The following is a 24677-nucleotide window of genomic DNA, read 5'->3' as shown; positions in this document are numbered from 1 at the left end:
TATTTTTTTTTTTTTTTTTTTTTTTTTTTTTTTAAGATTTTATTTATTTGACAGAGAGAGACACAGCGAGAGAGGGAACACAAGCAGGTGGAGTGGGAGAGGGAGAAGCAGGCCTGCCGCGGAGCAGGGAGCCCGATGCGGGGCTCGATCCCAGGACCCTGGGATCATGGAGCCGAAGGCGGACACTTAACGACTGAGCCACCCAGGCGCCCCTCAGTCTTACAACACTTAAACCACCTATTTTCATAACACCTAAACCACCTGTTGTTGCATATTTATTGGCTCTGTTGATCGTCTCTCTCCCCCACGGAGCATGTTAGCTGCCAAAGAGCAGGGATTTTTGCCTCTCTTGTTCCCCACTGTACCCCAGGGCTCAGCACGTGCCTGGCACTTAGTAGGAGCCAGGAGTGATCAGCAGCAGCCCCTTTGCCCCGACTCTGCCTGTGTGGGACAGTTACAGCTGGGGCTAATAGGAAAGTAAAGTTTCTAGTGAGGCTGGAAACGAGAAGAGATTCCCCACAGACTACAGGTCCAGGTGGCTCCGGGTAGCTGTTGTGCTCCTGATTCTGACACAGGAACCAGTGTTTATTCTGGACAGTCAGTAGAGAACGTTTCTGTAGGGTTCCTTACTAGGCGTGTGACCTTGGGCAGGTGACTGATGTTTTAAAAGCCCGCTTCCTCTTTTGTAAAATACAGGATATAATAGTATCCTTCACCTCATAGGCTTGTTGTAAGGCTTACATGTTACAAAGCTTATTTAGGCACCTAGATGAGGGAAATGCCGTCATTGTTGGGAATTATCAGTAACAGTGGTCGACGTGTACCTGTATCTTTTACTCCACCAAAATTGTTCGCCTGAAGTGGATGTTTGTTTATACGTTTGAACATAGGGCTTCAGGGACGTGTTTATGTAGCTGTGCTCTGCACTTACAGGGGATAAGACATGAGAGGAAGTAAGCTCTCCTCCAGAGGGAGGGAGGCAGGCTTGCCACCACCCTCAGGGACAAGGACAGGCGAGGCTTGTCCACCAGAATCACCAGGCCTGCCTTGAGGGCGCCCGCGCTGGGCCCTGCGCCGGCCGGGGTTGAGAACTGCTGCCCTGCGCCCCAGAGAGATACTGTCTGGCTCTTCCCTGGGTCCCATTCTGAAAGTGTGTTGGCTCCACAGGGTGACTTTGGCATTTAAGAAACAGGAGAGGTGATTGTCACTGCCCGGTTCCAAAGAGAAGGCTTTCCTTTGTGGGCTGGGAGCTGAGCTGGACTGGGTGAGCTCACTCGGTCTCGGAAGGAGGGCAGTGCTGGAGGGTACTGTTTCCGGTACAGGTGGTGAGCGGGAAGGAGGAGTGTGCGGTGGCTGTCTTTCCTGATGGGGTGGGGGAGGCGTGGGCGCGGGAGTCAGGTCGAGACCCCGTGTGATGGTGGGCTTGACCACTCAGAGCCCGAATCCATTTCTGTTCTGCAAGAAGGACTACAATACTGGACTCCTATTCCATGCAGCTGGCTGGGTGTCGGGAAGATGAGAGAACAGCCCAAGAGCTCCGTGCTGGATATTTACAGATTCCATAATGCACTTGATATCACCAACAGGCCAAGATGCGATTTTTTTTCTCACATTCTGCTGCCTAGAAAATGCCTGGAAATGCTAGAGACACCCCCTGTAGCACCTCAGAAATAACATTCGCTTCTGGAACACCTTGGAGTCAAAGCTAAAGTCTGCCCTTGCAGCCTGACCCAGGAGGGAACAATAGTCAGTAATACTGAGCATCTGAGCTGCCCTTGCTCTTTGAGGTGGTGGTTTAGTGCCCTTTGTGACATGGTGTGGCTGCCTGTGACAGCTGCAGGGCGAGAGCACGTCTGCGACTTTAGGTGGCTTTAAGAATTCAAATGCGGGAAGGCAGTGAGGGTTAATCACTGAGCTGTATCTGGGCCGGGGGTTATCTTCTTTTTTTTTTTTTTTTTTTTTTTTTATGTTAATCCCCATACAGCAATTTTCTAAATTAGTCTTCCTCAACCAGGGAAGATTTTGCTTCCCAGGGGATATTTGGCAATGTCTAAAAACATAGTTTGTTGTTACAACTTGGAGGGGGGTGATACACTCTACTCTAGAGTTGGTAGAGGCCAGAAATGCTGTTAAACGTTCTACACTATAGGTAATACAGGACAGCTGCCTACAACAAAACGTCAACAGTGTCAAAGTTGAGAAACCCTGCTCTGAATTGTATATAGCACACTTGAAACCAACTTCAGTTTGATAGGTGGCCCAAAACTTAGTATAACATTCTTACATAAATCCTGCATTTCTGCTCAATTTTTCTGTTAACTAAAACTGATCTAAAAAATAGATTACTTTTATATAAAAAAAACTAAGAGGAAATATTTTCCTAAAAATTTTTGTTTAAAACTAATATTTAAAAAGAAAAATAGTTATTTTAAAGGGTTTTTGAATAAAACAATACTAAAAAAGATATACTACAATATATATTTTTTTAAGTTTCATCACAGTGATGTGTGCAAAAAGTGACATATCTTTAAAGAGAAAATGTGATCTCACTATATATTCACAAACACACATATAGCACATTATATATGTATATGTTACGTACCTAACTTGTTCTTTCAGATTTATTTCTAGCACTCACCTATAAATCTGTTCCATTATTTCTTCATTTGTCATTTTACTTCTATACCTACTATGATATTTGCTATGTAACTGTGTGAAAAGTATTTGGATAAGGAACTGTTTCTCAATGTGGACTATGTACTTAGAAAAATGGACCACATATTGTTCATTTTTTTCTTTGAAACCTAGTATGTTTCCTAGCATATATATATATATATATACATATATATACATGTGTATATATACATGTATGTGTGTGTATATATATATGAAACATATATATGATATTCAGCCAACTTAGAAGGAAAAGAGGAAGGAAGGAAAGAAAGAAGAAAACTTTATTCGTTTAAAACAACCATTAAAATTTTTCTCAACCTCCCTGTTCAGTCAGTGTCAAGAAAAAAGAGGGAAATTTAATTTAAAAAATGGTCACAAAGGGGCAAAAATGGAAACATGATGTTATCCAGAAAATAAGAAGCTGTTACTTCCCCCTAGGCTAGACTGATGAAATTAAAATTACTGCTGTTTGAGCCACTGCCATTGTTGGTAACATTGCTGTGGCCTTATGAAAAATGATACTGGGGCCACCGTCATTGACACTGCTGGAGTTGCCCACAGCCAGGACTTTCCCTCCCTTCTGCTTTCAAACATCTTATGAATGCTTCCTAGTCAGATCCTACTCAGAATCAAATATCAAAGAATGTTTGAAGTCATGAAGGACATGGATGTGAACATAGACCTCTGATTGGTGGATCAATATCTTCACAAGATGGTAATAGTTATTTGTTGTATGTATATATAAATTATATATATAATATTTATACATATGTAACATATTACATATGTATGTAGGTAATAATTATCCAAGGAAATTCAACAAAAAAATAAAAATTTGACTCATTATATCAGGAAAAACTTAACAACAAATTCTCTAATATCATTTTAACTCTAGAACATATAGAAAGAGTATGCTCCTTTTATGTACTCAAGATTTTTCTTTTCTATAGAAGTCTCTCAGTTTTAAAAATATTAACTTTTGTATGTATTTTTTTTTAATTTTCCTACAACTTGTTATTCTCTCCTCTCTGAAAGCTTTACACAGAAACCTAATAATATGCAGGAAACATGCATACATCCTTGGAGAGGACTGAAATATATAACAATAAGTAATATACAGAAATGGAATCTAAGAAATTATTTTTCTTTATTAAATTGCAATACAAATCCTATATAGTAGAAGATATCAGAGTAACATATCACATTTATGATTTTTTGTATGAATTCCTTGGAAGCCAACATTACCTGGTAGATGAGCATGGTAGTAGAAAGGTGAACATTCCAAAAAAAGAAAAGAAATGTGAACATTCATAAGATTTGTCCCAAGGTCATTTTGCCTTAAAAGGTATTAAAGCTTCTAAAAATGATATTTGTCTATTGCAACAGTAGAATAAGCTCAAGGTCAACAGCATTTCTTCATTTTTTAAAATAAGAATCTAAACTTTACAAGAACGGAAATGCTTAAGGACATCAATAAAGAAGGCATTTTAGAATAAAATCTTTGAAAGATGCTTCCACTGTGTAAAAAGGAGTCACAATCATTCAGTTGCCTGTGTGTTTATCTTCAAAATGTTCCCAGATATTGTATCTTAAAGAACTGAAATTTGAAACAAAAGAGTGCCTAGGACTTAGAAATTGTGTTTTTAAATGACATAATGTATTGTAAGACTTCTGACACATGGCAAGGGTTAAAAAAGTTTTAGTTTCTTCTTTTCTGTTCTGAGAAACCTTGATATAATTAAAAGTTTAGATATAATAAGTGCTTCTTTTTTAATGTGTCTGTTTTTAAAAATGAGAACGAATTTTATTCTAATTTTACTTCACCACAAAGTAAATAAAGATTAGAGCACTGGGTGTTATATGAAAACAATGAATCATGGAACACTACATCAAAAACTAATGATGTACTGTATGGTGACTAATATAACATAATAAAATAAAATTTAAAAAAAAAGATCAAAGTATCCATAAATGCGTAGTATTTGTGTGTGTGTTGTAAAGCTTTGTAAAAGAAATCTCAGATTTCGTATTCAATCTCTACTTTGTAATTATAAGTGTAATACTTATATAATTTTATAGGTAAATATATCTCCTTATAAAAATGATTGTTGAAAATAGTATTGTTTTCTAAGATTACATATGTATATATTCTTTTTTTTAATCTTTTTTTTTAAAGATTTATTTATTTATTTATTTTAGAAAGAGAACATGGGGGTAGGGGCAGAGGGAGAAAGAATCTGAAGGAGACTCCTTTCTGAGCATGGAGCCCGACATGGGGCTCAGTCTCATGACAGTGAGATCCAACCAAGAGTTGGATGCTTAACCAACTGCGCCACCCAGGTACTCCTTTATATTCTTTACAAAATATATTCTTTACAAAATGTATATATTCTTTATGAAATATGTATATTCTTTATGAAATTTTATATATATATATATATTTAAGATTTTATTTATTTAAATGACAGAGAGAGAGAGAGAGAGAGCAGGAACACAAGCAGGGGGAGTGGGAGAGGGAGACGCAAGCTTCCCGCCAAGCAGGGAGCCTGATGCGGGGCTCAATCCCAGGACCCTGCGATCATGAACTGAGCCTAAGGCAGCCGCTTACAACTGAGCCACCCACATGCCCCGAAATTGTATATATTCCTTATGAAAACTGTAAGATATATCTACCTACCTACCACTTAAATTCAACAAGAAATAATTTTTGAGAATAAATTGTTTGTTGTTGTTTTTAAAGATTTTATTTATTTATTTTCTTTAGAGGTAGGGAGGGGCAGAGGGAGAGAGAGAATCTCAAGTAGGCTCCCCACCCACTGCGATGCCCCACATGGAGCTCGATCTCAATCCTGAGATAATGACCTGAGCTGAAATCAAGAGTCTGAGGCTTAACCAACTGAGCCCCCCAGGTGCCCCTAAAGATTCTATTTTTAAGTAATCTCTACACCTAATGGGGGGGGCTCTGACTTACAACCCCAAGATCAAGAGTCACATGTTCCAGTGACTGAACCAGCCAGACACCCCAGATAGTGGTTTTAGAGAAAAAAATATATGTTATATGATACTTTTATAAAGAAAAACATTTTTTTCCACACAGTCAGTTTATAAGTAGCAGTGGGCCATGTTTTCAAGAAGTTATTTAGAATTAGATATAACAACATTCAGTTGTCAGAATCTGCATCTCTGTGCCTGAGTTATTTTCCAACACCATGGAAAGCCACTTCACTTTTGTGAGTACAGGAGGCTTAAAATACTAGTATTAACAACCCTTGGGGACTTTCAACCAAAGGCTAATAAGAATATATATAGTGTGTGTATGTGTAAGTATATGTGTACACACACACACACACACACACACACACACACGTCCTCTACCTCCATTTTCTCTGAGAAGGAGGATTCTGAACCATATATTTTAAACTGTTTCCTAGTGTCTCCCTACAGGAATAAATTTCAGTCACTTATATCAGTTGGCTTAGTAATGAACACTTTATTGTCTCTAATTGTCTATTTTTTCCTTCCTTTATCAATCACCTACTCCATAACTTATGTTCCTTGCACCTTCCAAGTTGTTTACACATATCATTATATAAAGTTGAATAATTTACTAACCTAACGATAAAAAGGATGGTATTCTTAACGGATATCCTGGGATCATGGGATCTCTAGCATGCTATAATTTTATAATAACTAAGAATCTCGAATGTTCTGCAGTATGGTGATATGGTGAAAATCTACACCAGAACTTATCAGATGTAACAGATATAGGTAATATCACTCATATTTAAGAAGTAAGCTGGCAATGGTAATTATAAGTATGTGTAGTTGGTTGTTGTTAAGTATCATTAATGCCCTGAAAAAAGAATATTAAGGTCTAAGTCACCCCCACAGTCATATCAGAGTGTGGTGTAAATGTCACAAAGCCTTTATGATAGCATATAAGACTCTTTATCTCCTGCAATTAGAAAGCAGATTGGCCTGAATAACCAGTTCCAGAATCTGACTATTGTTAAAAAGAAAACCATAGCTCCAAAATGGTGTCAGTAAACCAAATCAGTAAACGAGGTGCAGTTAGGGCCTAACTGCAGTTTCCATCCCCAAGAAAAGTAACCTTTAACCAGGCAACATGGGAATTTCCTGGTCAGCACTAGAAAATTTACCGAGAGACCTCTTCCTTTCCCCTTAGTAGGGTGACCTTGTCTAAAACAATGGATTATTTGCTAACAGTTTTCTTTTTTCCACTCCTTTACTTCCTTTAAAAACCTTTCCTTTTCTGTAGTCCTTTGAAGCTCCCCTCTACTTGTTAGATAGGATGCTGCCCGAATCATGAATTGATTAATAAAGCCAATTAAATCTTTAAAATTTACTTCGTTGAATTTTTGTTATTTTACAGCAATGATAGCAATAAAAGAGAAGCTGTTACACCTCAGGCAAGTTTCCAGAGCCAACAGAACATGCCTAGGAATGGATTTTGAGGGAGCTGGATGAAAGAGAGGATGAAATAGGGAGGAACAGATAATAATTTCTTTTTTCTTTTGTTTTTTTAACCAATGTTATTCCCATCAGCAAGGCATGATAGTCCTGGTTGCTCCCCATCCTTGACATACATTTGGTCTTATCTGAAACCTTTATTTAAGCAATCTTGGTGAGTAGGAATCAGTACTGTATTTGGTTTTATTTTTAATTTTTTTTAATTTCCATAATATGTAATGAAATTAATCACCTTTTCATGACTATTAGCCATTATAAAATCAATAATGTGAAATTCCCATTGAAGTCCTTTGCCTATTTTTGTCTGTTTTTTTCATCCTTATTGATTTATATATTCTGAATATGAGACTTTTATTGGATATATGCATTACAATTTCCTTCCATCTGGAGCTCATCTTTTCACTGTAATGGTATTCTTTTGCATCAGTTACACAGGATTGGATATTTGAAAATACACAACTCTTTTTTTTTTATCTTTTTTTATTATTATGTTATATTAATCACCATACATTACATCATTAGTTTTTGATGTAGTGTTCCATGATTCATTGTTTGTGCATAACACCCAGTGCTCCATGCAGAATGTGCCCTCTTTGATACCCATCACCAGGCTAACCCTTCCCCCCACCCCCCTCCCCTCTAGAACCCTCAGTTTGTTTTTCAGAGTCCATCATCTCTCATGGTTCGTCTCCCCCTCCGATTCCCCCCCTTCATTCTTCCCCTCCTGCTATCTTCTTCTTCTTCTTCTTCTTTTTTTTTTAACATATAATATATTATTTGTTTCAGAGGTACAGGTCTGTGATCCAACAGTCCTACACAATTCACAGCACTCACCACAGCATACACAACTCTTTAGGAGTTACTTACCTAAGGCTTTAATAAAGTAAAGGTTAGAGAATTTCTTGATGAGGCATACGCTCATGTGTTTCAGGATTTTACACACTGACAAATATGCCTGGAGCTAGTACTAATTCACAACTGGAATTGCTACTTGACACATTGAAAAATCAATGGCTTATAATTAATGAAGTAAAAATTATAATATTAACTTGGGTAGAGTATTAAAAGGAAATCAAAAGGCTCAATGAGGTAAACATGCCAGTATGAGTATATTACATAAGACCAGGGAACAGATAGCTATGTCTCCCAAGAAGCACTAGAGACATTATTTCCCTAAAACATATAATAATGGCTATGCTCTAGGGGCAGGGCATCACTGAGAAGCCAAGGTTGATGGTAGGAGTATTGTTACAAGAACTTATTTTGAATTAATGAATTAAAATTACTTTGGATAATAGGATTCTGCAATAGCAGAGGCCAAGTGGTGATATTTTATTTTCAAAAGGAAGATGGACATATTGCTAAGAAGCAAATAGGGAGCCAGGAACAGTGACTCCCAGGAATTTGTACCTGTGACTAATATGCCTTGGTGTTTCTAGTGGCAAAATAGATGGGCAGCCAACAAGGATACATATTGACCTATATAACCTAAATCCAATGCCAACTAAATAAGAAATCGTGGCACCTTAGCAAGTTTCCAGACCTGAACTAATTTCACACCTTGAACTCTTCAAATTAAGTAGAGTGAAGATCATCTTGAAGAAGAACCCCATAACACCATAGGAAGAGTGCAGAGCAGAAATTTCCCAGATATTTCACCCAAAGAAACCTATAGCCATTTATTGGAGAGTAATTCACTGGAGAAAATAAAATTTCCAGCTATTTCTAAAACTTCTGGATACACGGCCTGATCTAACACTAAATACCCTAGTGATGGCACAATTATTCACGAATGGAGTAGCCATAGTGGTGGGAAAAGAGGCTATTCATGGATCTAACAACATTGAGTTTCCTCTCACAAAATACGTAGCTGCAAATGTTACTGAATGCCCAAACCCTAGGAAACATATAGAGACTAAGCCTGTGATACTGTAGCAGCACACTAGGTGGTAACAGGATTATATTATAGCCCTTCCACCAGAGAGGATGAAAGCATACATATTTATTGGAATCAAAACATATTCCGAATATAAGTAGGCCTCTCTTGCTTGTAATGCCTCAGCCAGAAAACTATCTGAAGGCTCACCCTAGTGTCTGATTTATCATCTTGGGATCCTACCTCTAGAAATCAGACTTCCCAGCCTCTAGAACTATGAGAAATAAATATCTGTTGTTCAGGCCACCCACTCTATGGTATTTTGTTATAGCAGCCTGAGCTGATGAAGACACCTCCCTGAGGATAAAGGTTAAAATGGCCTATTATGGGAGTGACATGCTGTCCTATGAGATACAATATATGCTTGAACCATCATATGCATTCTCAACAACAGAATGCATGTGTCTGGGAACCAAGGAGTGGAAATTGGAATGGCTCCTCTCACCATTAATCCCAGTGACTCATCTGGGGAATTTGTTCTTCCTGTCACCTCAACTTTAATCAAAACTTGTCCAGAAGTCCTGTTTCCAGTGGGAGAAACAGCTCTACAATGGGCACAGTAAGGATTTTACCAAACCTAAAAGTATGGCTTCTGACAAGGAATGTGGTGGATCCTCATACCAGTAAAAAAAAAAAAAAAAATAGGCAAAGGAAGGAGTTACTCTCCTGGCTGTGTAATTAATATGGAGGGAATTTAATATGGAGCACAAATGGATCTGAGTGATGAAAAAGTCTACCATACCAGAGGCTGACAGTGCCAGACTCAAACCCCTCACAAATTTCAACATGCTTTAGCAGATTTCCAGCTTCCAGTGTCTTTTTCTCTGTGTCCCAGGGCTTTTGTCAACTACTGAAGACCACTATCAGCTCATGGCGGACATTAAGTGCCTGGAAATGAATAGCGTGGGATCATCCTCAACTGTTGAGCGAGAGGGACTGATGTATACAAGTTAGCTTCTTCATCCATCCAGTGGGATAATTCTGATGCAATGTAATTTACACCATTTCCTGAAGTTTTCCTATGAGTTTAAATTCCAGTCAACCACTATGGATGTTGACTGAATAAGACATCCTTTGACGACTGCTTCCCTTCTTTCAAATGTTCCTATCATTGTTTCTTGCTCTCTCAAATAAAATGTTTTTGGGTGCCTGGGTGGCTCAGTCGGTTAAGCATCTGCCTTCGGCTTGGGTCATGATCCCAGGGTCCTAGGATCGAGTCCCACATCGAGTTCCCTCCTCAGCAGGAAGCCTGCTTCTCCCACTGCCTGCCACTCTCCCTGCTTGTGCTTGCTTGCTCTCTCTCTCTCTCTCACAAATAAATAAATAAAATCTTAAAAAAAATAAAAATAATAAAATGTTTTCACTGGAATTCTTGTCGTACGGATAGCTTCTCCAATAATCCAAACTAAGACACCCTGTGGTATGTCAGACACCCTCCTAAATACAGACGTGACCTTTGATACTTTTAAAAAGTATTGTAAGCCTCTGAAGAAGGGGGAAAAAATGTTCTGATTTTTAAATGGTGTTTTTATGATTTAAAAATTGAAGTGAAATAAACTGAATACACTTTGCATCCAATTTTACAGTATTATCAATTGCTTTTATCTTTTTAAAAATCATTTGATATCATTAGAATAATCTCTGATAAATGGAAAAAATAAAAGGTAAGGTCCTCTGATCGACATATAACTTTCCAAGGTCTATCTATCTATCCACCTCTCCGTTGATCATCTATCTAGGGACCATCTCAATTGTAAAGTAGTAAGCTCCTCCCTATTTTTTTTTTTTTTGTGGCAAGCATTAAATATATCACTGAAGGAGCAGAAGAAGTAGAAGTATGGATTTTTCCAAATGACAGAGAAACACTAGAGATCCTAAATTATACTCTGTGGAAACACTAGTCCTTGCACAGCTCTTAAAACTGAGTAAAGTAAAGTAAAAGACTCATGTATTCACAATGTAAATGTGAACACCTGTTTTAACAAATCTTAATTTTTTTTTCTTACATGTTGTTTTATTTTGTATTCCTCTGACTTATTTTACCCAGGATTTATAAATGTGTTTGTGTAAAAATATATAATATAATAATAAGTTCTCTACACTTTGGAAAGTGCTGCTGTTGGTTCTCAGATATTAGAGTTCAAGCAAATCTCATTAAGGACATAAGTCTTACTATCTCAAATACCATTCTTCTGTACATTCTATATATGTAATCCAATAAATCAAGCATGACAATTATATATTAAGTCCACATGCTTGCCTATAATTAATATAAACACTTATATTAATTGACCAGTTACTTATTGGTATAGACTATAGCCAAGGCACCAGTATTTTTGTAGTTATGGTCAGATAATCAACTGCTATTATCTAAGCCACTTCAAAATTTATTTAAGTGATGTAAAAGAGAATTTTGTTTAAATATTTAACAAACATAAATGCTATGAGGAATGTGTAGAGTATAACTCATTTTCTTACAGGAATACCTTGAAATTTTGGACAAAAACAAGATTTATGTGAAATTATGAGACCACAAAAGTTACAATGCATAACTAAGCGCTAAGCATCATTCTATAAACTAGAAGTGTACTACAGTTTCATAGAAAATCAGTATCAGTACAAACGGCAATATTTACCAATTCTTCTGAATCATTCTTACTAATATAATAGTAATATAAAATATAAATTATAGTAATATAAAATAAAATTATAATTTTTTATATAATATATATATAATAGCAATATAAAATATAAATTATAGTAATATAAAATAAAATTATAAATTTTTTTCTGGTCAACCACATATTTTATAAAAAAATTATAAAATAATATAATTATTTTGAGTCCATGTCATTCATTATTTATTCATACTGGACTGCTCCATAGCATGATTCAAACCACAGTTTGCCTGAATACAATGAGAACTTTCTTCAAAGGCACAGTAATCTTCATGTTAATATAGCTTAGAATTTCAAGGGCATACCTGATATAACAATGTGTTGTCATAAATATTTCTGACATATATTCATTATACTTACTTTAAAAGCAAGTTAATATTTCAAAAATAAATTAATAGTAACATCATTTCTCAGCTCAATTATAAAATATGCTAATGTGTCAGACATTCTTAATGCATCGGGATTGGCTGGGGACTGCTGTAGCCAAAGTAAAAAGAATTTTAAAAAGCAATATTCCATTGTGAATAATTTAACCATATGGTCGTTTGTCTTTGATTTAATTCAGCAATGGATGTTAGGAATTTTATGGTGTATATGGAATACATATACTACTTCTAAAAAGGACATTTACAGAAAAGGAAATATAAATAGTATGATGAAAATTTCATTTATTACATTTCTTTCCAAATTTTACCATGGTCTTTTCAAATCTCCAAAGAAACATATTTCCTCTGGTTATTAGAAATGAGTTCTCCAATCAGGCTAAATCCAAAAAGACTGACACTGTTAATGTGTAGGAATTGATTTTGGATGAACCTAAGTTCATCAGAACTTAAATCAGAAATTATTCAGGAAATTTCTCACAATTAAACTTTAATTATGCCTAGTTACCAGACACACACACACACACACACACACACACACACACGAGGGAGAGAGAATCAGAGCTGTTCTATTGTTACAGTATAAAACTGTCCTGTACTGGGCACCTGGGTGGCTCAGTCGGTTAAGCCACTGCCTTTGGCTCAGGTCATGATTCCAGAGTCCCGGGATCAAGTCCTGCATCAAGTCCCACATCGAGTCTCACATCGGGCTCTCTGCTCAGGGGGGGAGTCTGCTTCTCCCTCTGCCCTTCACCCTGCTTGTGCTCTCTCTCGCTCACTCTCTCTCTCTCTCAAATAAATAAATAAAATCTTAAAAAAAAAAAAAACTGTCCTGTACTAATGAAATAAAGTCTTAAAGTTCTCTTTGCAGGTACTTTTTGGAAAAATCCAACAAGTATTTCATATATGTAGGTGTGTGTTGGTATTAAAATATATATTTATATATTTGTAATATGGGTGTGTGTGTGTATATATTCATACACACACGTTTCTTTAGGGGTCAGCAATTCTGTCTTCAAGGTAAGGGTTATGTCCATGAAACCAAGCATTCACTTGACCTAGTTGCCCATATGAAATGAATGTAATTGGGGCACCTGGGTGGCTCAGATGGTTAAGCGTCTGCCTTCGGTTTAAGTCATGATCCCAGGGTGCTGGGATCGAGCCCCTTATCAGGCTCCTTGCTAAGTGGGGAGCCTGCTTCTTACTCTCCCTCTGCCTCTCTGCCTGCTTGTGCTCTCTCTCTCTCCCCCCCGTCTAATAAATAAATAAAATCTTTAAAAAAAAATGAAATGAATGTAATTACTAATACAAGGCAATGTAAAGGGAAGTTTGCATTTGCCATGTGCACACCTGAGAAGCAAAAGCAGGTCATACTTAGAGAGAAGGACCATAAAGTTCCATGAGTGGGCTCTGGCAAAATTTAGGTTGAAACTTTTATGGATTCCATTAACATTTTGTGTTAAAATGTAGTAAGGTTTACCAGTGTCCCTTTGTGTAGGATATAACACTTCTTTCAGCATCTGTGTCTTCATTTATAAAACAGGGATAATAATTCCTGCCTTATGTTCCTCATGTTTTTGTGTCAAGAAGTGGTAGTAATTGACAATACCTCAACAAATATAAAGATTTATTTTTCCTTCTATTTTTGTATCTGACTGTGTTTGTCACCACAATCTGTTAGGCCCGCATGAGATATTATGCAGTAATAAATTGAAGTGAAGAAAATAAATAAAAGACATATAAAATGGGATTCCTATTGAGAGAAAACATGAAATGCATTTTTAAACTGACACTTACAAATGAAAAGCAATGGCAGAGTGAAAATTCAGTGCAGGCATTGACGTTCTGTGGTTGAAGAAAGCCAGAGAAAAATACTTCCTTTGTGTCATCATCTTGTACAGAATTCTGAGCAGCTTAAAAGTGTCACGGGGACTGTGACTATGCTACTGATGTGATTGAAAGATAAAACCATCAAACACCAGATTTAAAGAATTACCCTCATAATTATCTATTTAATTGCAGCAATGTGATACTTGATCATCCTTTAAACTATCATTTTTTAGTGGAGTCCATTTGGCCCAACAACAAAGATCAATGCTAATTTTAGGTAAAATAGTTTGCTTATTCTTCCCAGAAACTATTCTGAAACCACAGTTTAGTAGCTCTCTCTTTCCCTCCTTTTAATTCATTTCAGGTTATGTCTTCCTGCTGGTGTTCATCAAAGTCACTGCCCTGACTGTGGGATAGGTGTCTCCCCCCAGTTGTCACCAATGTCACTCTATTCAAAAGTGACACTGCAGTAGCAGCTTTGTCACCTAAATCAGCACGACCATTCTCTCTGTTGACCGGGACACTGTCATCTGCCCCATTTCTGATGGCTTGGTCCTAACTAAGAACTTTGCACTTAAGTGAATTTTAGTGTACTACATTCAGGTTTTAATAAGGAGAGGGGTGGATTTAAGTTGTTTGATTAGAAAGAAAAAATTAAACATGTACTTTCCTTATATCTCTGTCTTCTTCATTCTATTTCTTATTTACATAGCATCTATTTTTCCCCACTATGTACTGTGTGGGTTAATTCCACTCCCTTCCTCTGATGTTCATAGTTAAAGGCAATTAGTACTGAGGTGTTGAGGAGGAAGAGATTGAACAGTGACTTATTAAGTATTACCCCTCAGAGATATAGGACAATCACTGTATTTGTGGGGCTCCTCTGCTATTTCAAGTGTAATATTATTCTTGTCATGATTGTAACTTTGGTGTAAATCAAACTTCAGCTCTCCCACATTTTGACTTCATGATCCTAAGTTGCTTAACCTCTTAAAACATGTTTTCTTATAAATAAGCTAACAATATAGCCCCTGGGGGTTTGCATCATATTATTTATTTACCCACTTATTCAATCATTTCTATAATATTTCTTCCCCCTTTTTTACATTGTAAACTTCAAGACTAGAGGGCCATATCTGCTTGTTTAATTTTATACTTATCCCCAGTGCCTAGCACTATACCCAGAACATAGTAAATAATAAATATTTGAAAGACTGCCAAAAGATTTACCAGCATGTGTGCCTACAAATGCCAATATGTAGGAATTTGGGTAGTCTTCTAAATGGGGAATTTTTTAATTGATATAAATTTCTATAGGTAATGATTAAATCCTACTACTAGACACTAAAATATGTATAACAGATATGAAAACACAGGAGTGTTGGCTTGAGCCAATCAGTGGTTTGACTTGTAAAACACTAAGTTAAAATAAACCATCAACGCAGGAGCTGAACTTTATATTTCTGGGAAAAAAATTTTTCTTCACTTAGCTGAGTGTAGATGGTAGATACCATCTATTGATTTAGAGGGGGTACTGCTTTTGCTTTCACGTCAGCCAAGCATCTCTAATGCTCATTAAACAGCTGTTGGGGATAATACAGTACTCCCCCCCTTCTACCACCAATGTCCCCAATATAGGCACTACCGCCATCTCAGGTTTACTTTTTATCTGGGGTGCTCAGCATCAGCAGTCTAAGTCAAAGGGAAAATCATCACACCACACATCTGGCCATAGTGATTAAAGAATGCAGGCTTTTATATATTAGATTACCATGTTGTAGAAAGACAGTTTCATCATATGGACTTACAAATTTCATCACTTAGCAAATATTTATAATATTTATATTTTTCTACCAGAATAGGAGTCGGAAAGAAGAATAAACTTTAATGAACAGTCTTTAGGCACCTTGAAATACATACATACATAAACAAATATATATATATAAATATATAAATATTAACCTATACACCTCTATATTATATAATCTACATTATATAAGCATGGAAATATATATCTGTATATTTTATACATAAAACTAACAATAATACAAGTGCATATGTATGTCAAATGATATAAAACAGCAATACTACAAGAATGTGTATATGAGTCAAATAACTGATATGAATGTTCAGTCAATTGTACTCCTCCAGGCAGGGATTATATCTCATTTTCTTTTTTGTATCCCTAGATCCAGAACAAAGCAAAGCAGCCAACATATTCTCAATAAACAATGCTTGAAAAAGTAAGTGGATAACTTCTTTGATATTTCAAAAAAGAGAGTATTTGTGCTAGAATAATATGATATGGTAAACCTAAAAAGATGCTTAACTATCATAAAAGATAAGATGACATCTTTTCCTTTTGTTGAATATTTCCAACTGACATGAAATGTAATGGAAAATAGATTTTTTATTGTGTAAATGTGTTTACTTATATCTGTATTCTTACAAAGGTTTTGGTGAATATGAGATTATTTATTTTTTAAATATTGTATTCAAATATATTTCCAACATCTGGATCATCTTTGGAAAAACTCTTGTAGTTACTAACCCATAAACTTGTGCAAGGCATTTTTTCTGATCTTCAGATATTTACAACTTTTAAAGATCTCTTTATAGAAGTAAATTAAATATGTTTTTACATGGTACCTAATTTGGTGTTTCTAGGAGGGCACAGCAGTCCTGCCCCCCTCCACCTGGAGGGAATCCTGGTGGATTGAATTAAATTGTATTTTAGAAAATGAATTTAAAAAATTTTCGCTACATGTAACCTGAGTTTCATCTTAGACAGAAAATAGAAAATTATTTTTAAAAATTAAATTTGTCTTTTCAAACTGTTGATGAGAACCAACAATAGACCAAACATTCCTTTCATGTGATTTTTTTAGACAGATGATAAAGCTAGAAATAAATGTTACAGATAATTTCTAGGTTATGTTTTTCTAGAAAGAGTCATCTTTTTTTCTGGTGATCATTCATACAAATAATAGCTATATTTGAGCCCAAATAATTAATTGCAAAAATTATTTTTAACATCATCTTAAGGCATGATAGACAATATAGAAAGCAAAAGATAAATAATATTTTATTTGTACTGGTAACATATTTTTTGTTTGTGTTTGTGTGCAATCTAATAAGCAATCTATTCTAACAGGGGCCATAGGAAAAATAGATGTCAGAAAAAAGTCTATGTCAGGCCTTAATTTTTATCACCGCTGATCATCTGCCAAAGACTTTTTTTTTTTTTTGAACGCCATTTTCCTACTATTCTAACATTTTCAGGTAGTGGTTTCCATAGTTCTGTTCAAAGCTAATTTCAGTTTTGCTCTGGATTTCATCTCTCAGGATATTGTTTCTCTTCTTATCTATTTTATTACTATATGTTACATTTTCATATTCTTAATGATTTTTTTCTATTGGCATACACATTTCATTCATCCAAGTACATACATCCATACATATTCCTCACTCGTATTGTTTCATCTACAAATTAGTTTCCATCAACTTTAGTTAAACTTTATAGACACTGGTTTAGATACGTTCCCAACCTATGGCCATATTTTTGTAAACAGCCATGTTGTTTAGTATAATATACTACATCTACCAAAAGTGTAAATTTTATATGTATGTATGAAATATGTATACACTCTTGCAACCATCACCACAATTAAGATAATGAGCAAATCCATCACCCCAAAAGTTTTCTCATGACCTTTTTTATCCTTCACATTTTACCCTTCCTGTCTAACTTCCTCTCAGGCAACTATAGATCTACTCTCTCATTATAGACTAGTTATAATCTCTAGATTTTATCCAAGTGGAATCATACAGTATGCACTCTTTTTTTGTTGCTGTTGTCCAAATTCCTTCAATCACGATAATTGAGATTCTTCTATGTTCTGTGTTTATCAATAATCCCTTACTTTTGATTGTGACTAGTGTTCTACTATATGCATACATGACATTGTATGTTATCTGTGAGTTGATGGACATTTGGACTATTTTAAGTTTTTGGATATTAAAAATAAAGCTGCTTTGAACATTCATATGCAAGTCTTTATAAGGGATATAGGTTTTAATTTCCGGGATAAACTCTTGGCCATGCTATATTACCCTTTTCACATATTGTTGAATTCAAATAGTTAAACGTTGTTAGAATTTTTTGCATCTATATTCACACAGGATATTATTTTGTAGTTATCTTCTCTTGAAATCTTTTTGTCTTGTTTAGTATCAGGATAATCCTGGTGTAACAGAATTATGTTGGATATGATTCTCTCCTCTCCAACATTCTGGAAGCATTTTTATATAATTGGCATTATTTTTCCTTTAAATGTTCAGTAGAATTCAATAGTGAAGCCATCTGGGGCTGAAGTTTTCTTTTCAATTTCTGCAATAGCTATAGGGTTATTTATATTATGTTCTGCCTTCTTGAGTGAATTTTGGTAGTTTGTGTCTTATAAGGGATTTGTCTGTCACATCTAAGTTTTTAAATTTATTGTCATAAATTTGCTCACACTACCCCCTTTTAGTCTTTTAATTTCTGTAGAATCTATACTAATATCATCTCTTCTATAGCTGATATTGGCAGTTTGTATATTTTTCTCTTTTTTTTCCTGATCAGTCTGGTTAGAGTTTTATCCCTACTATTGATTCCAAAGAAGCAGTTTTGGTTTCATTGATTTTTAAATTTTTTAAATCTGTTTTATATTTTGTTGGTGTCTACTCTGATCTTTATTATTTCCTTTCATCCACTTTTGTTGGATTTAATTTGTTCTTATTGGTATATCTTTTGACTATAGAGCTGTATTCCTAGTTTGGAACCTTTATGCTTCTGTAACAGTTGTTTGGTGCCCTAAATTTTCTTTATATTTCTTTATATTTCCTTGTTCACCAGTTTCAAGCAAATGTTAATATGTTGTGGGGAATTTTTGTCATCAATTAAGATATTTTAAATTTTTCTTTCAACTTATTTTTGACTCATGAGGTATTTTAAAATGTTGTTATTTCATTTTCATAATATAGGGAAAATAAAACCTCTTGGGATTTTTCAATGCTCCTGTAAAAAAGTTCTAGCCTTTTGAGACTCCTCACATACTACGGGAATTAGATTTATAGCCATTTATCTAGTTAAATGCTCTGATCCAAAAGAATAATAAAACTCACCTTAGCTATTCAAAAGATAAATGGTTACATTCCTGATAGACACCAAAGTTAGCTCCTAGTATCAGAGTGTTGTCTTCCTAGATAAGATCTTCCAGGAACTGAAAGACATCTCTATGTCATAAATGCTACAGATACTCAGGGTTTATCCGGCCCTTGGAAAGACATATTTCCATCCCATATCAAAAGAGAAAAAGCATTTTTTTTTCTTTCCTTTATGGAGGGAAAGTGAGCTGCTTCTCTCCTGCATATAAATGGAAAAGATTTATTTTTTCCCATTCCTTACCTATAGTGTCTGGCTAGTCATGTAGGACATTTGACCTGCTTTTCATTGAGGTGCTTTAAGTCATATGAGGGGTGGGGAAGCCGATGAACTATAGGTTTTTACTGTAGGCAATTAGTAAAAATTCTGTCTCTGATACAGAATACTTCCTGTGTGCTTTCAGGATAAAATTAGAAAAAATTACTTTAAAAAACCCCACCCATGTCTTATGAGAATATTCATACATCTTTTTATTATTGATTTCTAATTTAATTTCATCATGGTCAAAGGATATATTTTGTATGTATTGATTCTTTTTACATTTATTGAGACTTGTTTTATGGCCCACAAAAAGTCTATTAGGTAAATGTTCCATGTGCAACTTGAAAATAATATATATTACATTGTTGTTGAGTGGATTATTCCATAAATGTCAATTAGTTCACGTTGGCTAAGAGCATTGATGAATATTTATATATTTTTACTGATTTTCTGTCTACTTGATTTATCAATTATTGGAAAAGAGTTATCAAAATCTTCAACTATAATTGTGTTTGTTTATTTCTCCCTTAAGTATTGACATTTTTTCTTCATTTATTTCTAAGTTCTGATTCTTATTAGGTACATTAACTTTTAAGATTGCTATGTCCTCTTGGTGAATTTCCTCTCTACCATTAGGAAACATCATTTTTTGTCTTGGCAATATTTTTGCTCTTAAGTCTTTTTTGTTTTATATTAAATATAGCTAGTCCCCCCTTCTTTTGACCAGTGCTACCCAGTTACAAATCTTCCCATCCTTTTACCTTTAATCTGGTTGTGTCTCTACATATAAAGTAATTTTCTTATAGGTAACATATATTTAGTTCTTGCTTTTTATGCAGTTGGACAAGCTCTTTCTTTAAACTTGGGGTCTTTACACTATTTATATTTAATGTGATTATTGATGTATTAGGTTTAAATCTGACACCTTGCTATGTTTTTTTAATATGTTCCAATTTTTTTCCTTTTTTTAAAACTTCTTTAGGATTACTTTTTATTGCTTTACTTTTATTATTGACTTATTGGTTATAGCTCTTTGTTTCATTACTTGTCACATTCTACCTCCCGGCAATATTGTACAACTTTGCATAATTTTGGACCTATAAACTTGTTTATCTTTTTTCAGTTCTGTTTTTTTGCTTAACACATTATGAAATTTTGTTAGTAGGCACATAAAAGTTAGCATTGCTATGTCCTCTTGAATTAACCCTATTATCATTATGAAATGGTGTTTTTCCTTAGCAGTATTTTTGCTGTGAAATCTATGTAGTCTGATATTAATACAATAACTTTAACTTGTTTTGATAAGCGTTACTCTGAAAAAAATATAGATATATATACATATGTAGTTTCCATCATTTTACATTTAACCTATTTGTTTATATTTAACATAAATTTGTAGTAGGTAGTCTATATTTAGGTATCACTTCTCCCTCCTCGATTTGACCACCTTTGCCTTTTAATATGATTATTAATAATTTTGAGTCTTGATCTGTCATCTTGTTATTTTTCTATTGGTTCCAGTGGGATTCCCTTGTTTGTCTTTTTATTCTCCCTTTTAAAAGTTGTATATTATGATTCCATTTTATCACCTTTATTGGGTTATTACTAACTGTGGGTCTATTTTTGTTGTTGTTACTTGTCTTGGGGCATACTATTTAGGGTTTATATTATACGTATTTAACATAATCACAGTCTATAATCAAGTTACCTTATGCCACTTCACATATAGTATGGGAAACTTACAAGTGTAGTTCCAGTCCCCTTCTCCCAAGCTTTTAAATTTACTAAGCATGATTAAATCAGCCTTTATTCCAGTGTCAATTTGGCCATGCTACTAAGACAATATCTTTTCAAGTATGCAGTTCCTCATGTATTATGAGATTTCTTTCTTTTTTTTCTTTTTTTCTTTTTTTTAAGATTCCTTTATTCTATCATTTGGGAACATGAAATATCCTCAGCACAGTGTGATCTCTTAGAAATTTTCCTCCTGCTCCTTTCTCATGGTTTTCTCCATGACCTCATATAGTTGCCACATCTACATGTGCTGATCAGCATTCAGTTAAATACTTTAGGGAGTCCCTCTAAAGATCCCTGAAGCTTGCGTACCTTCTCTCTCTCTTCCTCTCCCTCCCTTTGTGCAGCTCTCTCCTCACCGGTACTCTTCCTTGCAAGTTCTAGCTACCTTGTCTTCTCTGAATTCTCATTCCTATCTCCCCATCTTAGGAGATTTATTGATTCAAAACTCCTTTTCAGCACTGAGACCTGAAAACTCTCCAGTAAATAAGGTGGAGCAACTGGTGAGCTCATCTTTCATGGATCACTATCCTTCATTGTTGAATGTCCAGTGTTTTGAATGCCATTGTTTCACATTTCTTATTAAGTTCTTTAGTTGTCTAATGCAGGATGGTAAATCCAATCATTGCTAGTCCATCATGGCTGGAAGAAGAACATGACAACAATTATCTTGTTTGAAAAAACATTAAATAGTAGTGGTCTAGAAATGGCAATGGAGAACAGGATCACCTCCCCACATCTTAGACTTGATATATGTACTATGTGAGTGAAGGTAGTTTCACTTGGGAGGACATTAGTGGTAAGCTAGGTTCCACTTCATGCAAGGAATTTCCAGAAATTCAAGTTTAACTAGAAAAAGGACAGAGTGAAAGATAAAGGATTGTATTAGATCAATTACTGAAGATGCTCATAAATTCCAAGTAATAAAAGATAACCTCTAGTCTTATATTTTAGGAGGTATTAAAGTAAAAAGAGTATGACTCATGCTGTGATTTGTCTTTATAATCTCTTGAAGAAGAGCATAATCTCAAATATAGACTTAAATAAGCACATCAGAGAATGTTAACTCTTTACAAAGTAACCATCCTCCTCTTTCAAATTAATGGATCTCTTTATTTAGGGTAGACCAATTGCATCTGCCAGATGTTATTTCCCACTTCCCTCTGGTATTGGTGTTGCCATTTGCCAAATTTCGGCCAATATAACAGAATTATAGACATAAAAAAAAATCAGAATACATTTAGCAGGGAATGCTAAATGTTGAGTGAATTTGGTTGGCATACAACAAAGTACAGTAAACCAGAACACAGAAACTAATAAACTGGTTGGTCCGATTAAGGTATCCATCCCTGTTCTCAGAGCTAAGCTGGGGTTATCCAGGATCAAAAATAAGATTAGGCTTCCTCAGAAGCACTGCCATAACAAGCTATTGATTCTGATGAGATTATGCTCTTGAGGTGTAGTGAGAGAGTATACATTTTGAAAGTTATTCTTACAAATTTTATTCATAAACAAAAGCACAAACTCCTAGAAAATAAAACTCACCAATTCAATGTACAAGGGGCAAGTAAAATTTATTTAGGAATATAAAGATGATTTATACTGGAAAATAAAATTAATATTTAAACAAACAGAACTGCTCATGGAAAAATAAAAGGCATGTTAAACTCTGGCTTTAATAGACAACTTATAATTTAAATATGCCAATACCTTAATTTCATGGTACAAAGAGATGACCTGAGAGTGTAACTTACTCAATTACCCATGGTAATGTAATTCTGGGGTTAAGATTAGACTTATGAGGGTGCCTGGGTGGCTCAGTTGGTTAAGCGACTGCCTTCGGCTCAGGTCATGATCCTGGAGTCCCTGGATCGAGTCCCGCATCAGGCTCCCTGCTCGGCAGGGTGCCTGCTTCTCCCTCTGACCCTCCCCCCTCTCATGTGCTCTCTCTCTCTCATTCTCTCTGTCTCAAATAAATAAATAAAATCTTTAAAAAAAAAAAAAGATTAGACTTATGATATTTATTATTCAGGACAGTATCACTTTATTCCATATAAAGTTCACAAACTCTACTTTGCACTGGTTCAGGTCAAATATTTTCATCAAAAATAAAAATATATTTTACTTCAGAAAGTTTAATAAGGATCTTGTTTTCTTTTAAGTGGTAATAATACTTTTACTGAGAAAATTGCTATATTCTTTTCATCTTCCACACCTGCATGAGATATCCCCCACTCCCTAAAACAGTTTATTTTTCACTGTGCTTAAAGGTTCTTAAGTAGCCTTTTAAGCCGTAAGAAACTGTGAAGGACTTTTATAATTTATTGTGTTAGTATATTTACTAATTGGTATATCTGTAACTATTTTTGGCAGCACTGCCAAATGGACAAAAGAGAACAAGTGGAAGGTTTAAGTATTTAAAATACAGAACTTCTGAAAAATATTGTTTTGGCCATGTATAAAATCATTTTATAAGGAAAATTGGGGCATATCTAAAATGTTTTTTGAAGGAAAATATTTTAATTCATCTAAAAAATTGCAATTAAATTGGGGGAAAAAAGAATAACTAATGAAGATATGACCTATAGTAATATATTTTACAATCTAGACTCTAGAGATAACTCAACCAATTATCATTATGGAGCATAAAATTATAATTAAAAGAATAATTAATCCATTTAAAAATTCATCAAGTTATTATAAAAGGTTTCCCTCTACCTGAAATATTTATATATACTTTTGAATATATTAGAGAAAATGTTATTTGACTTTTAATTTAATTAGTCTTTGGGGATATTGTGGGCTGATAAATTATCAGTGCAAATGTAAAGTTTCAAAAATAAAAGTGATTTGTACCCTCATGTAAAAATATTGAAAATTACACTAATTACAATTGTTTAAAAAAACTACTAAAATATTTTCCCAGTAGAAAAATCATAAATTAATTATACAAAGATCCATGTAACATTAAATATTCTCTCTTATTTTTTTCCTACAGGATACTTTTGCAAGTTATTTTAACTTTGAAAATATTTTTTCATGGGTTCATATTTTAGATAATGCCTGAAAAGAGCTTCTATAACCATGGATTCAAAAAATGTAAAAACTGGGGGGCCTGGGGGCTCAGGTGGTTAAGCAGCCAATTCTTGATTTTGGCTCAGGTCATGATCTCAGGGTCCTGGGACTGAGCCCCATGTCAGGCTCAGCAGGGAGTTTGCTTGAGGATTCTCTCTCTCCCTCTTCCTCTGCCCCGCCCCCAGCTCTCTCTCTCTCTCTAAAATAAACAAATCTTTTTTTTTTTTTTTTTAACTTCGGAACTTAGTTTATTTCCATACAAATGGGATTTTAAGTCCTTATCGGGGTAACAGAAACAAAAAAGAATGTCATACAGACACATTTAGGGTAGGCAATAAACAAATCTT

Source organism: Neomonachus schauinslandi, chromosome 6 (assembly GCF_002201575.2).
Source record: "Neomonachus schauinslandi chromosome 6, ASM220157v2, whole genome shotgun sequence".
Classification (NCBI taxonomy): domain Eukaryota; kingdom Metazoa; phylum Chordata; class Mammalia; order Carnivora; family Phocidae; genus Neomonachus; species Neomonachus schauinslandi.
Note: the sequence above shows the minus strand (reverse complement) of the source record.